Raw genomic sequence first — 15383 nt, forward strand, 5'->3', positions numbered from 1 at the left:
AAGGTCTTTTTTAATTTTAAGGAAAAAAAACTACCAACAATATGATTATTTGATCAATTCTTATCTTCCTTATCAGATTGTAACTTCTACAAGGACAAAAACTTATCTTTCTTTGACCATCATTTTATTTTTATTTTTTTTTAAAGATTTATTTATTTATTCATTCAGAGAGAGAGAGAGGCAGAGACACAAGCAGAGAGAGAAGCGGGCTCCATGCAGGGAGCCCGACGTGGGACTCGATCCCGGGTCTCCAGGATCACGCCCGGGGCTGCCCTGACCATCATTTTAATCCTAGATATACCAAACAGCAAACTCCACCACAGAGCAATAAATACCTAATGATTATAATAGTTAATGTTTACTAAATAATTAATAAAAAATAGTGACTGCTAGCATTTATATTTGGATATCTAACAGGACATGCAAAGCTGAATTCCAAATCTTTACCTCTGAATTTATTCCTTTACATAAGTCTTCCTCATTTTTGTAAATGGCATCTTCATTCTTAGTTAGTTGCTCTGGCTAAAAATCTTTGGATCCTCTTTTTCTTTCACACAGCTCATCAAACTCAGCAGCAAATCATTTCAGTCCTACCTTCAAATAGTTTCAGAATCCAATCATCTCTAACTACCTCCTCGGATAACCCTGGGGTCTAAATCTTTTATTTCCATTACCTACAATAACCTAAACTGGCTTCCCTGCTATGACTCTTGCCTACCCACGTGTGGTGATCCTTCAAAAACATAAACCATTTCCTGTCACCCCTGTTTTAAAACCCCAATAGTTTCATCTCTGCACGAGATTCTCTCGCCTGGAATCAGCCCTCACTTCCTTCAGATCCCTGCTCAGATGTTATCTTCTAAGTGAGGCCTACTATGATCAAGCTATTGCTGGATTTACATAGACTCTGCTGCCCACACATTCCCTATTCCATTCTTTCTTCCTTGCTTTTGCTTCACTGTACTTATTACCATCTTACACCTTATTTTTTACTTTTATTTTATTATCTCTTGCACTAGAAATCAAGCCCAATGAAAGAAAAGATTTTTGTGTTTTGTTCACTGCTTAATCCATAGTGCCTAGTAAAATGCTTGGTACACAACCACCTTTGAATAAATATTTGCTAAAACAATGAATTTACTTGTGGGTGCTTACTATATACCAGGCACAGTGTGTTTTCATAAATGCATTATTTAATCTTCATCACAATCCTAATGAAGTGTTATTTCCCCATGTTACAAATAAGAAATCTGAGGCACAGAGAAATGAACTTGCTGAGGGTCACAGAGCGAGTAGAAATGAAGATGTAAAGGTACAGTAGTCTGGGGCACCTGGATGGTGCACTGGTTTTGTCTGACTCTTGGTTTTAGCTCAGGTCGTCATGAGATTGAGTCCTGTGTCAGGTTCTGTGCTCAGTACAGAGTGCTAAAGATTCTCCCTTTCCCTCTTCCTCTGCCCCTCCCGGTGCCCACCTTCTCTCTCGTTCTCTCTCTCTCTCCCTCTCCCTCAAATAGATACAAATTTTAAAAACAAAGGTACAGTAGTCTGCATCCAGAACCCATGCTAGTACTCACTTATCTAGGTCATTTATACACATGTGTAGCCACAATTAGGATGCTTTCCCCAGAACAGAGTCAGATTACATTGGTCAGCAGTGTCACCCATTCAGTTACTGCTCCTTTTTACTCAGAAGTATGCCATTATTTGTACAACAAATTAAATGGTCATCCTGCTGAGGGTTAGATGAAAGAAGAGGCAATTGAGCTCATGACGAAAATCTACAGATATCTAAGTGATCTAGCCTACAACTACCTTCCCAATTTAAATCTTGTCATTTTTTCCCCTTGTTCATACTTCAACCATACTTACCACCTTCTTTCAATTCCTCTAATATACCTTTTCTCAGTATCTTTACAGGTACAGGGAAGGTTAACAGAAAATAAATCACAGTCACTGACTTCACCTTTCCCTCAAAGAGACTAGCTCTGTCATTCAGCCAAAATATAAACTTCTCAAAGGAGTGACCACTCTATCCAAAGTAGGAACTTGTTCTCTACCTCGAACTCCATTTGCTTTTCTCCTAGCAAATACCATAACTTGTGATTTTTTTTAATGTTGTTTCCTTGGCTTTATTGTGTATCTCTCACATTAGAATGTAAGCTCAATAAAGGTAGGGACTACCCATGCCTATTTTATTCTCCATTACATCATCAGTGTCAAATACAATGCCAACACCGGCAATTAAAATAGATACTCACTAAATATTTGATGAACAAATTAATGTCTGTGAAAAAAAGACTTTTTTATTTGATCACTCGCCAAACTATTAATTTCCAGTTTTAAGAAAAATCCAACTGCTAATATTTCTACTTATCTCTCATCAAGTACTGTTCACATATAAAATCAGTACTTATGCTGATGAAAATAAGGTAAACCAAAGGAATGCTCATGTCCTCCCCGAGAAGATATGTAAGAACTATCACACTTTACAGATCAGACACTATATAACAAAATTTTAGAAAATCAGACAAGTGCTGTATGTACCTTTTTACCAAAGAGACTTTTTCTCCTAACAAATCCCAGGTTAAGAATTTTATTTGTTGAATCACTCACAAAAAAGACAGAAAAAGTCTTAGCATGAAACAATAAAGACATGTACTCCAAATCATCCATTTTTGGCTATGAGACAGTAACGGACACCAGCTAGCCCTCACATTGTAAGCAATAATCAAAATGGTAAAATATATGAAGCAAGAGTTTTCAGGCTTGGTAAATTGGGCAGCACAAGACTATAATCCCTGAGAGAAGAAAAATTCCCCAAGTCAACCTCATAATTGCCCAGACACTCTGCTTGAAGGCATTATCCCAACCAGCATACAAGTGATCATCTAAGCTAAGTAAGGTGGTCCTGCTGAATCAAGGAGGCAGGGATCAGAATTCAAGACAGATGAGGCGGCTGGACTATGCTGGGCAAGAAAGAGGAAATATAAGTAGCTATGTAAAAGGTCTCTAAAAGTATCATGTGAGTCTTCGGCCAAGGGCTGAACTATCCAAAGAGAAAGTACCCAAAGTTTACTATGGAGTAACTGCTCTGGGGTTGGTAACAAAACAGAGACACTGCAGGTTAAACAGCATTAGAAAAACAATCAATTTCCAGCCAAACAAGAATGGAGAAACCTTGCTATTTCCTGGGCATTCAAATGAGACATCTAAGGAGAAAGAACCATGCGCTAAAAGCATGGTACTTGAGCAATACCTAACAAAACCTAGTAACACCAATCCCTTAAATATCAAAAGGGGAACAGAGTTTGGAGGATCAGTTCTACCAGTTAAAAGGACCTGGGAAACAACTGGTCTTTTTGCACGAAGTATAAAATTCAGTGTGCACAAGTTAAGGATGATCATCAGGTAATTGGACAGATTATTAGAATGAAAATCAACACGTCAACAAAAAGTAACAAACTAACAAAAAATCTCTATCATAGATCTCCAAGGACGAGTATGTATTCTAAAAATTATTTATTAGTCACAAAAGGAAAGTGTGGCTCATCATCAAAGAAAAAAGCAGTCAATAGAAAACCACCCCAAAACATTGGACTTACAGCTAACAAATACTTCAAATATCTCTTGTAAATATGTTCAAAGAACTAAAGGAAAATATGTTAAAGAAAATAAGGAAAAAGTAGTCACAATGAGTGAAGAGAGGAGAATATCAACAGAGAAACACAAACTATAAAAAAGAAACTGGATTTCCATAACTGAAAAATAACAAAAATGAAAAATTTATTAGAAACTAGGCTTAATAAAGTAATGGAGACAGGGACACCTAGGTGGCTTAGTGGTTGAGCGTCTGCCTTTGGCTCAGGGCATGATCCCGGGTCTGGGGATCAAGTCCTGCATCAGGCTCCCTGTGAGGAGCCTGCTTCTCCCTCTGCCTAGGTTTCTGCCTCTCTCTCTGTGTCTCTCATGAATAAATAAATAAATAAAATCTTTAAAAATTTTTAAAAATAAAGGATGGAGACAGAAGAGAAGTCTGTAAACCTGAAGACAAATCAAATCTGAAGAATAAGGAGAAAAATGACAAAATGGAAAAAAAAAAAAAAAAACAGAGACTCAAGGGCCTGAAAAACAATTTTAAAAGTATAAAACATGAGTAAATATAAAGAGACTAAAACACCAACTCATAGGCAGAAATTATCAGAATTGATCACAAAAGAAAAACTTTATCTCATATATTTTATATATGAAGACCAAACAGACTGAAAATCAAAAGACAAAAAAAAGATTTACCACACAAACAGCAAGGATAAGAAAACTGACAATGCAATATTAGTAACAGATAAAATAGACTTCAAAGCAAAGAAAAAAGGGGGATAAACTCAGATAAAAGGAGCATAATTCACTAGTAAGGCATAAAAATTCTAAAGATGTATGCATCTATTAAATGAGCTTTAAAATTCGTGAATCAGGGGATCCCTGGGTGGCTCAGCAGTTTGGCGCCTGCCTTTGGCCCAGGGCGTGATCCTGGAGTCCCGGGATCGAGTCCCGCATTGGGCTCCGGGCATGGAGCCTGCTTCTCCCTCTGCCTGTCTCTCTCTCTCTCTCTCTCTATCATGAATAAATAAAATCTTTAAAATAAATAAATAAATAAATAAATAAATAAATAAATAAAATTCGTGAATCAAAAAGTAACAACTAAAGATAGAAACAGACAAATCCATAATTTCAGATGGAAATTTTAACATTCTCTCTCAGTATGTGATATAATAAACAAAATATTGCTGTGGATATAAAGAAAATACAGTCCAGAAGGAAAACTGCCTGATCAATTAATGATTGATACTATATATTATATAAATCATATATCAATAAGATATATCCCTTATTGGTTATTATATCAATAAGTTACATCACTTCTCATTTTAAAGTATGCTACAATTTGAAGTATATCAGTAAGCTTTAATTTTACATTAAAAAAAAGCCTATATGCAAAGGGTCAATGTTATGATGAGGGTCACATATTCTATTTATCTAACTATCTAGTTAAATTACTAAACTGGAATAACAATTCCTTTTATTTGATAGAACATTTATAGAATGCTGAAAACAAACATATGTGAAAGCAATATAAAAACATGGGTGGTGGGCAGGGGACTGGGGGGTTGGTGAGGGGGATAAAGGATCCTCATCTGAAAACCAGAAATCCCCTCGACAACAGACAGATTTTTAATTGTTTGGATCAAATCAGCAAATTAGCTCAAAGCAAATGCTCATTCCAGCAATGCTGTCAAATGTTACATATATTTAAAAACATATTTAATGTATTATTAGAAAGAGGCTGCTAAGGTACTCCTTCTTCTGTACTTATGTCACTCTTCAAATCTTCATTTATTCCAGGAACAAATCAGATTGTGAAAGTTTCCTAATTTCATTAGAAAAGCAATCCATAAAACATTAAGGGTCAGCCAATTACTATATACTACAATATTACTAGTCCTTGACTCATACTGTGACAAGAGTTTTAAAAAATTATTTAAAGCAAAGCTATAAACAGAAACTAAAAGATGTTTGTCAGCTGACAGAAAATAGTTAAATATTTATTTTTTAAAAAATTCTTTTCTTGAGAGAAGAGTGCAAGTTGAGGAGGGGAGTGCAGAAGGAGAGGGAGGGACAGAGAGAACCTTAAGCATGCTCCATACCTAGCACAGAGCCTGCCTGACATGGGGCTCAATCTCATGACACTGAGATCATAACCTGAGCTGAAATCAAGAGTTGGATGCTTAACCAGCTGAGATTACCAGGCGCCATTTTTAATCTTTTATATATGAATTAGATAAACAAATAAAAACAAACCTAGAACAAAAAAACCATTCAAATACACAAAATGTCACACATCATAGGTATAATTCTCTGAACACAAGAAACATGTTTATTCACTTTACTTTTGCTGATTCTTTATGCAACAGTACTTCTCTCTGTGTGCTTCTATAGCACTTACCATAATCTAATATTAAAATTAGTTATATACATGTCTGCTTCAAAAGCTCCTTTAGGCAGAGTATAAATTAATTTTCATTTGTGGGGCTGCCTTGTGGTTGGCAAAATGCTGAATATCCAATTCAACAAATTGAACAAAATTATAGCTATGTCTATGTGAGAACTATAAAATTTTTAATAAATAAAGACTATTTTGCGTAGATGTTTTAATGAGGCCTGAGTTTGATTTAAACTACTGGGATAGGACACTTAACTGGCTCAAAACACAAGAGTTAGGAACCACCAGCTTGTAGCCTTTGACTTGATTTATACAACAAACATTAAGAGGCAACAGTTGTATTCATGCCAAACATCTACCTCATACTTTTAAAATTCATTAGCCTAATATTACAAAGTACTACAATAAAGCGCTGTTACTTTAGAAAAGCTGGTTTCCACTGATCTTTCTCCTCAGGATGTCTCTTTCTGAATGATTCTATTATAATCTCCCTCAGCATCTTTGTACACTCTCCTTTGTTCCTTCTCTATTCAATACGGATGGATAAACAGCCAGATATAGGAGCTATTCATTACCACGTTGTACAGAGTACTGCTTAAAAGCATGGATTTAGATGTCAACAAAACTGCGAAAATCCTAGCTATTTATGAACTATGGGGCCACTAACTTAACCTAAGTTTCAGAACTTCATCTATGTAAGAATCTCATAGAACTGTTGCAAAGATAAAATGAGACTATAAATATAAATACTTAGCACATAGAATATACTCAATGAAAATGTTATCTAATACCACTATAGGTAAATGTAGAACTTAGTTCATACTATCATGAACCTTTACACGTGTTTCACCTACATCACCAGTTTGAGTACATAACAAAAAAAAAAAAAAAAAAAAACTGTTCCTATTCTCTAGATGCCTCCTCCCACCCCCACCCATCTCTCTCTATATATAACACCAAAAAAGGGCCAAAGAGTTAACAGGGTTTTATCTCAACTAACAGAATTCTGAGTGATTTCCATGTTTTTTTTTTTTTTTAAAGATTTATTTATTCATTCAGAGAGAGCGAGAGAAAGGCAGAGACACAGGCAGAGGGAGAAGCAGGCCCCATGCAGGAAGCCCGATGCGGGACTCGATCCCAGGTCTCCAGGATCACACCCCAGGCTGCAGGCGGCACTAAACCGCTGCGCCACCGGGGCTGCCCTGATTTCCATGTTCTTATATTTGCTTATTTGTATTTTCTATAGCAAATTATGTACTTCTTTAAAAAAAAATTCTTTTCAGTAGATGAAACATCCCTAAGTCTAATAGCTACAGACAAGACATGCTTGGAAAATCCTAAAATGGACCTAGATCTCATAGAACATTTGTGGACAAAAAGCTTTCAAAAATTCTTCTAGCCCAAATTCCCCATTTGAGATTTTCAATTTGGTTTTTAATATCAAAAATTACAATAGATTATCTTTATAAGAAAATCCAGCTTGATGGACAGCAGTAGTTAAGTGTGTGCTGCTAAGGTTTTCACTACTACACATGCCTGCTTGTGGCAGCCAAGACTGAATGAAGGAATACAGGAATTACAATAACACAGAGGGAAGGAGATAATTCTTGCAACTCAGAAATAACTTTGTAACCAGAGAAAAGCCTGTTTTACTCCAAAAAAGGAACTAAAAATTTGACTTGACATGACAAGTGTTAGAAAATCATTTCCCCTATACTCTTTCCTTCTAGTTGATTCTACTTTAGAGGCTCAGATTAAACCAATTAAATTAAAAGCAAGCCAGTGGGGGAGAGGAGAGCCAAGACCCTCATCTCATACCTGCCTTAAGTCCTGTCACAGAGCCTGTATCTCTTTAGCACACTGGATCCCAGGAAGCATCTGAGCCCAGGGATCATGAGGGATCATAATCAAGTCACTTCAATAAAAACTTTGTATGTTTCAGGTTCTGCATTGTACAGGATATAAAAAGACACGAAAAATCCAATCACAGATATGATCTAGCTGCATACACATATCACTTACCAATGTCTACAGTTGGACTGACAAATCACTACATGGTGAGGGCTCTCCCTTTCTCGTGGCTCCTAAACTATGTACTTGACTAAAGATAATCTCCACAGATTTGGTAAACTATTTTCAGATAAGTAGCTACGAGCCCCTGATGGGAATGCCAAAAGTATTCGAGAGACATGGTTCCAGAGCACCTAGTGGCCAGTCAGTTAAGCAGCTGCCTTAGGCTCTGGGATCAAGCCCTGTGTCTGGCTCCCTGCTCAACAGGGAGCCCGCTTCTCCCTCTCCCCACCACTCCTCTTGCTTGTGCTCAGTCCCTGTCAAATAAATAAATAAATATCTTTATTAAAAAAAAAAAAAAAGACATGGTTCCTACTCTCAAAAAATTCACAACATAAAAGGATCCAAAGAAATATACACAGAAACTACAGTACAAAGCATAATACGGTAAATTACATAAAATTATAAATTAAAAGATGCTGATGAAAGATCACACACAGATAAAGGGTAGGAAAGAGAGTAACAGGAAAAAGTTTTCTTTTAAAACAAACACAGAGGGCGGCCCGGTGGCTCAGCAGTTTAGCGCTGCCTTCAGCCCAGGGCCTGATCCTGGAGACCTGGGATCGAGTCCCACGTCAGGCTTCCTGCATGCAGCCTGCTTATGCAGCCTGCTTCTCCTACTGCCTGCGTCTCTGCCTCTCTCTCTCTCTCTCTCTCTCTCTCTCTCTCTCTGTGTCTCTCATGAATAAATAAAAATTTTTTAAAAAATAAAAATAAAACACAGAGAGAAAGTGAAATGTGATTGAAGAAACAGACAATAAAACAAAGAGCATGCTCTGAAATGAGTAGCCTGCTCAGAATGAACAGCATAACAAAAAGTAAGGATAAAAGATAAAATGTGGAAAAAAAAAAAAGATAATATTGGTGACATCTTAAAAAAGGACCCAGAAGGCCAGGATGAAGAGGTCATGCTTCATTCAGTAGTTAAGGGAGCCACGAATTGCAAACGAGATACAATAAATATATTTTGAAAAGTTCAAATTGGCAGCAGTTTGTATTAGCAGATAGATCCGTATTTCCTAACCTTTATATATTATTATATAAGAAGGGAAATAAGAAAAACACAAAACATGTTAGAAAAACCCCTAATTGATTCTACTATATACCTCAAAATGAGAGTAGGATAGGAGGGATACATGAAAATACAAGAATATGAAGTATGGGGAAAACAGTCAAACAGTAATGTGAGTCCACCTGAGCCTGGATAGCATGAATTACAGATTTAATAAGCATGGTCTTGATGGTTTCTTCAATAGCACTTGCCATTCCAAACTCAACAATCCAATGATGAAAATATTGTCAGCAGAAATGGAAAACAAATTAAGATACAAAGGAGATGCTCATACCTGACTGGGAAGGAAAGAGTATCTTGGATAACAGCAGCGACCGTGAACGCCAAAAAAAAAAAAAAAAAAAAGAGTGGAGAACTGTTATGAGCAGGACTTAACTGGAAAGTTAAATTTAAGAAATGACCAAAAGAGAATAAGGATTCCTAATTTTTTGGCTCGAAAACAGGGTTGATAGTGGAGCCATTTATTAAGATGTGTTACATCTTTGTGGATAAGTTAGAGAGAGAATCAAGCATTCTAATTTCACATGTTTTAGATACGACACATCTTAATGGAGATGTCAAATAAGCCATCATGGATATGAGTTGAGAGAGCAAACTAGAAAATTCTGAGTAGCAGCTATGAATCTGAACCTTGACATCATATAGATTACATTTAAAGCCACAGCAATAGTAGAGTGACTTAGGAGAGAACAGAGATCAAATAAACAAGAGCCTAGCCTTTGGAACTATGATATTTAGAAGTCAGATGGAGAATGAACCACTAAAGAAACTATGAAGAACCAGTAACATAGGAAAGAATAGTGTTTCAAGAAAGAATTGAATACTAATATACTAGTAGGAGGCTGAGTAAGAAGAAAGTGAAACCCCATGCAGCCAATAAGGTTACATACAAAGTCTGTATTTACTGGCACAGAAAAATGACTATGACCATACAACAAAGAAAATCAACTGCCGAATCCTCACCTTAGGTTCAAATCTCAGTTCAACCACTTAGAAGTTAGAACTTTGGCAGGTTCTTCATTCTATCTGAACTTCCCCATCTGTCAAATGAGCATGAATAGTAACAACATCTATCTAAACAAAACATCTACTATACAAAAGTTGCTTAGAAGCCTGCTGGGAGGGACACTTGGGTGGCTCAGCAGTTAAGCATCTGCTTTCGGCTCAGGGCATGATCCCGGGATCCTGGGATTAAGTCCCGCATCAGGCTCCCTCTGCCTATGTCTCTGCTTCTCTCTCTCATGAATAAATAAATAAAATCTTTTTTAAAAAATTAAGTTAAAAAAAATGAAGCCTGCCTGGAATATTGTAATTGCTATAAAGTGTGTATTATTATTTAGCGTTACATCAAAAAAACCACAAATTACAAAACCACATATATAATATCCCTTAATACACAGAAGATAACCATATGCTATGCATATCTTTAGAAGAAACAGAAGTCAGAAAGCTATACATCGAAGTAATAAAAATAGTTCTCTCTCCGTAGTGGGACAAGCAGGAATTTTAAAAAGTATCATGATCACTTACTTTCTTATTCTACTATGAACATATCTGTTGTATAAATAAAAGAATTTTTAATGGAGAATAATTGGCATTGATGCATTTTTTATAACTCAATAGAGAAATGTTTTAACTTCCTAGAATGAAAACAATTACAATAAAATATATATATCCACTGAAAATAATTTGGCCCTAGATTTGTTAACAGTTCCCAAATGTTTACAATAATCAAAGCACTAAAGGGATACCAAAAGACTAGTTACCTTTATGTTTGAAAATGAAAGAAAGACATGATAAAACGAGATTTTCACAATTTATTCTACCCAATTCTAAGCAACTTAGACCTTTTAGAGCGAGAATGCATTCAAATATTAATTTACATACTTTTACATAAAACTACCACTAGGAAAAATACAACGAGCACTTTTTTTTTTTTTTAAGCAGGTTCCACGCCCAATGTGAAGCTCAACTCAGGGGCTGAACATGAACCTGACATCAAGACCTGAGCTAAGATCGAGTCAGATGCCTAACTGACTAAGCCACCCAAGTGCCCCAATGAATGCTTCAGTTAAGAAAAATGAGTAGGTAACATCACAAAACCAGCTAAAGATAAGGTCCCCAACTCAAATATAAGAAGATACAACTTCAAAATCAAAAATGCTAAAAATAATTCCACTACAAACCATGAAATCTTGTTTTTATACATCTCCTCCAAAATTACCTAATTATTATTAGGTAATTCCTAACAAATATGCACCATGCTTAAGAAAGTTAACTTAGAACTCTATTTTTAGAACCTAGACCACAATTTCTTTTTGAAACTATACCAGTGGCCAGCTCAAAATAAAAGCTCCATGAATGCAGGTGCTTTGTCTGAGTAGTTTACCTATACAGTATATTGTCAGTGCTTATAATGGTTCCAGACGTTAAATAAACATTTGCTGGGGCACCTGGGTGGCTCAGCTGGTTAAGTGTCTGCCTTCAGCACTGGCCATGATCCCAGAGTTCTGGGATCAAGCCCTGAGTTGGGCTTTCTGCTCAGCATGGAATCTGCTTCTCCCTCTCCTTCTGCCCCTGCCCCCTCTAATAAATTTTAAGAACCTTTTTAAAAAACTGCTACAATTAACCAAGGGAATATTAAAGAACAATATATATTCTATTAACAGATACGAAGACTAAATAGCTACCTTAAGAAGACATTTGTAAAGCTAGAATTTGTAACTTTCTTTTCAAAGAGGATTATTTATGTCCAAGGTAACTGAATAACCATAAACAAAGTAAGCACGCATATCTATTCAAAAAGTAACCTCACTAAAAAAGTTCATCCCAACATATATACACAATTATGGAATGAACGTGTGCTGTGTCCAACCCCAACCCCACTATATTTTAAAACCCTAACCTCCAGTACCTCAGAATGTGACTGTATCTGGAGACTGGGACATTAAAGAGGTGATTAAATTAACATGAGGTTATTAGAGTGGGTCCTAATCCAATCTGATGGATTGGTGTCCCTCTAAGAACAGGCTATTGGGACACAGAGCGACACATCAGGCACATGTACCAAACCCGCCAACACCTTGACGTCAAGCTTGTAGCCTCCAGAACTGAGAAAATAAATTTCTGTTGGTTAAGCCACAGTTGGTGGTATCTTGTTATGGAAGCTCTAGTGAACCAACACATACAAATACATATAAAAATTAGAGCAAGACTTCTGATTATTTATTTAAAATTAAAACATCTAAATTCATAAATGCATAGAAACTGACAAAAGTGACAACAGATAATATTTACTTAATACCTACAATGTGCCAGGTCCCAGTATCACACATGCATAGCTTAATTTAATTCTCACAAAAATCTTAAGTTCTATTATTAGTGCTACTATAAGATAAGGAAATTAAAGCTTTGATGATAGGAAATCTACATACTGTAGAATGGAAACAAAAGTAGTTGACTTTGACTATTCTTCCAAAGTACTGCTCTTAATATACTGTACTGAACAATATTATTTTTCATAAAAATGAGATGTGATAAATAATCCAAAAAGAGTAGAATCCAAAAACAATAGTGGATATCAAATCATCTACATCACAGACTTTTCATGCGTGATATAAAAACATAAATATACATCACCTCTGTAGAGAGAGGAAAAAAGACAATAAGCTAAACAAATTTTGCCCACAGAATTATAAAACTTTACAATGCGTAAGAAAAAGCCTTTTTCAGGTGAGGAAATCTGTTCGAATAAACTAAATGATTTGACACTTTCCTGACTCATGACATCACATGCTATTCCCTCAGTTTTTCACTCTTGCCCTGCCCCTCCTCTTCATGTGGCTACCTTGTTTGTCCTCTATATCATAACTCCAATGTCATCTTCTCACAGAGAGATACACACACCTGACTTAAGCACATCCCTCCATTTTCCTTCTCATAGTATCCAGATCTTTCCATCATGTATTTATCATAATTTGAAAATATTGCACTTTATTTTTTTTTAATTTTTTTTTTTATTTATTTATGATAGTCACAGAGAGAGAAAGAGAGAGAGGCAGAGACATAGGCAGAGGGAGAAGCAGGCTCCATGCACCGGGAGCCTGATGTGGGATTCGATCCCGGGTCTCCAGGATCGCGCCCTGGGCCAAAGGCAGGCGCCAAACCGCTGCGCCACCCAGGGATCCCAAAATATTGCACTTTAAAGTAAAATTATTTTCTCCTCCACAAAGCTACCTCTTGCAGAGAGATCAAAACTATGCTCTTGCATCTTTAGAGGCTAGCACAGCTTCTGAAACATAACAGATCCTTATTAAATATTCACTGATGGATGGATAACTGTTACCATCTACTAAGCCCTTATTATATTCCAAGAACTGTTCCAAATTTAAATACATTTAATTCTCCCAGTAACCCAATGGGGTATAAGTGGTATCATCATTATCATTTAACAGATAAGAAACTGAGGCATAGAGTGATTAAGTAACTTGTCTGCACTGACAGCTAGTCAGAGTTAGAATTCAACCGTAAGTACTTGGACTCTTAAGTCTTAAATATTATGGTATGGCTACTGTGACATACCAAAGTTACTTTTACAAGAATTTTCTTTTCGAAACTGACTGGCGGGCCGGGCCTTCTGTGGTAATGTGTTTTTAACTTGGCCCAAAAAGTATTTCACAAGGAAAGACAAATTTGCACCTACTATTGTAAAATTTTCTTCAGATGACTAGAAAAACATAATCATAAAGATATGCCAAATGTAGAACACTGCCCTCATATCTGTCAAACTAATTTATCTACAACATACAAAGCAACTTTAATAAAAGACTATGGAAGAAGAACTTGGACTTTTGCTTTTCAGTCTCATCCTTTTACAAAGTCTCCGCCAAAGGTAACAGAACCGAGAGCTAAAGCCAAAACAAACATGTTCCAAGTTCTTGGGTCAGGTCATCAGATTAATGGAATGTTAAAATATTTTTCATTTTTAAAAACATGTGACTTTGTTTCTGCATGTTTTGTGAACAAAACAAAATTTGGGATGGAAAATTAACAACAAAAATAAAAGCCTTTTCTTTTCTTGAATTTACTGAAGTTGAATGATCAAATTCACCTAACACAGAACAATGACTCTGCCATAAAAACATGACAAGTTAAGATCTGTCGTATTTCCTACCAAAAACAGAACTCCAGGGGCAGCCCCGGTGGCTCAGCGGTTTAGCACCGCCTTCGGCAAGGGGTGTGATCCTGGAGACCCAGGATCAAGTCCCACATCAGGCTCCCTGCATGGAGCCTGCTTCTCTCTCTGCCTGTGTCTCTGCCTCTCTCTCTCTGCCTGTCATGAATAAATAAATAAAATCTTAAAAAAAAAAAACATAACTCCAAATTTGAGTATCTTTATCTACACTACATCCTGAGTATGAAAAAACAATGTATTGTTGTATGAATCTATGTATCAAATAGGCAATAGTAACAATAGTTAACAAACAGGGAACACTACACCTAGATTTATTTAATTCACTTAATCCCCTACAAGAACCCCATTACATAGATATTATCATCTGTATTCTATAGTTTGTAACTCAGGGAGATTGAGAATCTTGTCTATACTCACCATGATCTTTGAGTTAGACTATGGCAGATGTAGGATTCAACTATTTTATTTTCCCTATCTTACAGGGCTTTCCACAACTCAACAGTCACAAAATCTAATCTCTGACTCTCTTCCCATGGGTAGTCTACTAGGCAAAGCTTTACCACTGTCACTGACTCAAAACAAAACAAAACAAACAAACAAAATCAAAAGTAGCCCACTCCTCAAATCTATTGCATATTAACTTCTCAGTTCCTTCTGCCACACCTCAGATGGCACAGTTTCAAGTCCCTGAGCATTTCACCCTCAAGTACCTTCTATCAATCTGCCCTTCAAAATAGAGCATCCAGAATGAATAAAATGCAGTAAAGAGGCACCTGGGTGGCTCAGTGGTTGAGTGTCTCTTTGGCTCAGGTCATGATCCTGGAGTTTCAGGAGAGTCCTGCATCAAGCTCCCCATGGGGAACCTGCCACTCTCTCTCTGTCTCTCATGAATAAATAAATAAAATCTTAAAAAAAAAAAAAGATGCAGTATGGCACAGTCATCTCAAAATCAAAAAAATCTTTATCAAAGCAATCCAAACCTTTTTTACTGTTTTGGGCAGCCAAATCACCAATGAGTCTTGCTTGGTTTACATTCAAGGAAAATTGTTCTT

General features: G+C 36.4%; 1 protein-coding gene across 15 annotated transcripts in view; it reads right to left on the bottom strand.

Annotated features, from left to right (window-relative positions):
• The window catches only part of ROCK2 (Rho associated coiled-coil containing protein kinase 2), a 141499-nt gene that overhangs the window by 62842 nt on the left and 63274 nt on the right, over nucleotides 1–15383 (bottom strand). The gene's annotated exons all lie outside the window — the stretch shown is intronic.

This window comes from Canis lupus, chromosome 17 (genome assembly GCF_011100685.1).
Source record: "Canis lupus familiaris isolate Mischka breed German Shepherd chromosome 17, alternate assembly UU_Cfam_GSD_1.0, whole genome shotgun sequence".
Lineage (NCBI taxonomy): Eukaryota > Metazoa > Chordata > Mammalia > Carnivora > Canidae > Canis > Canis lupus.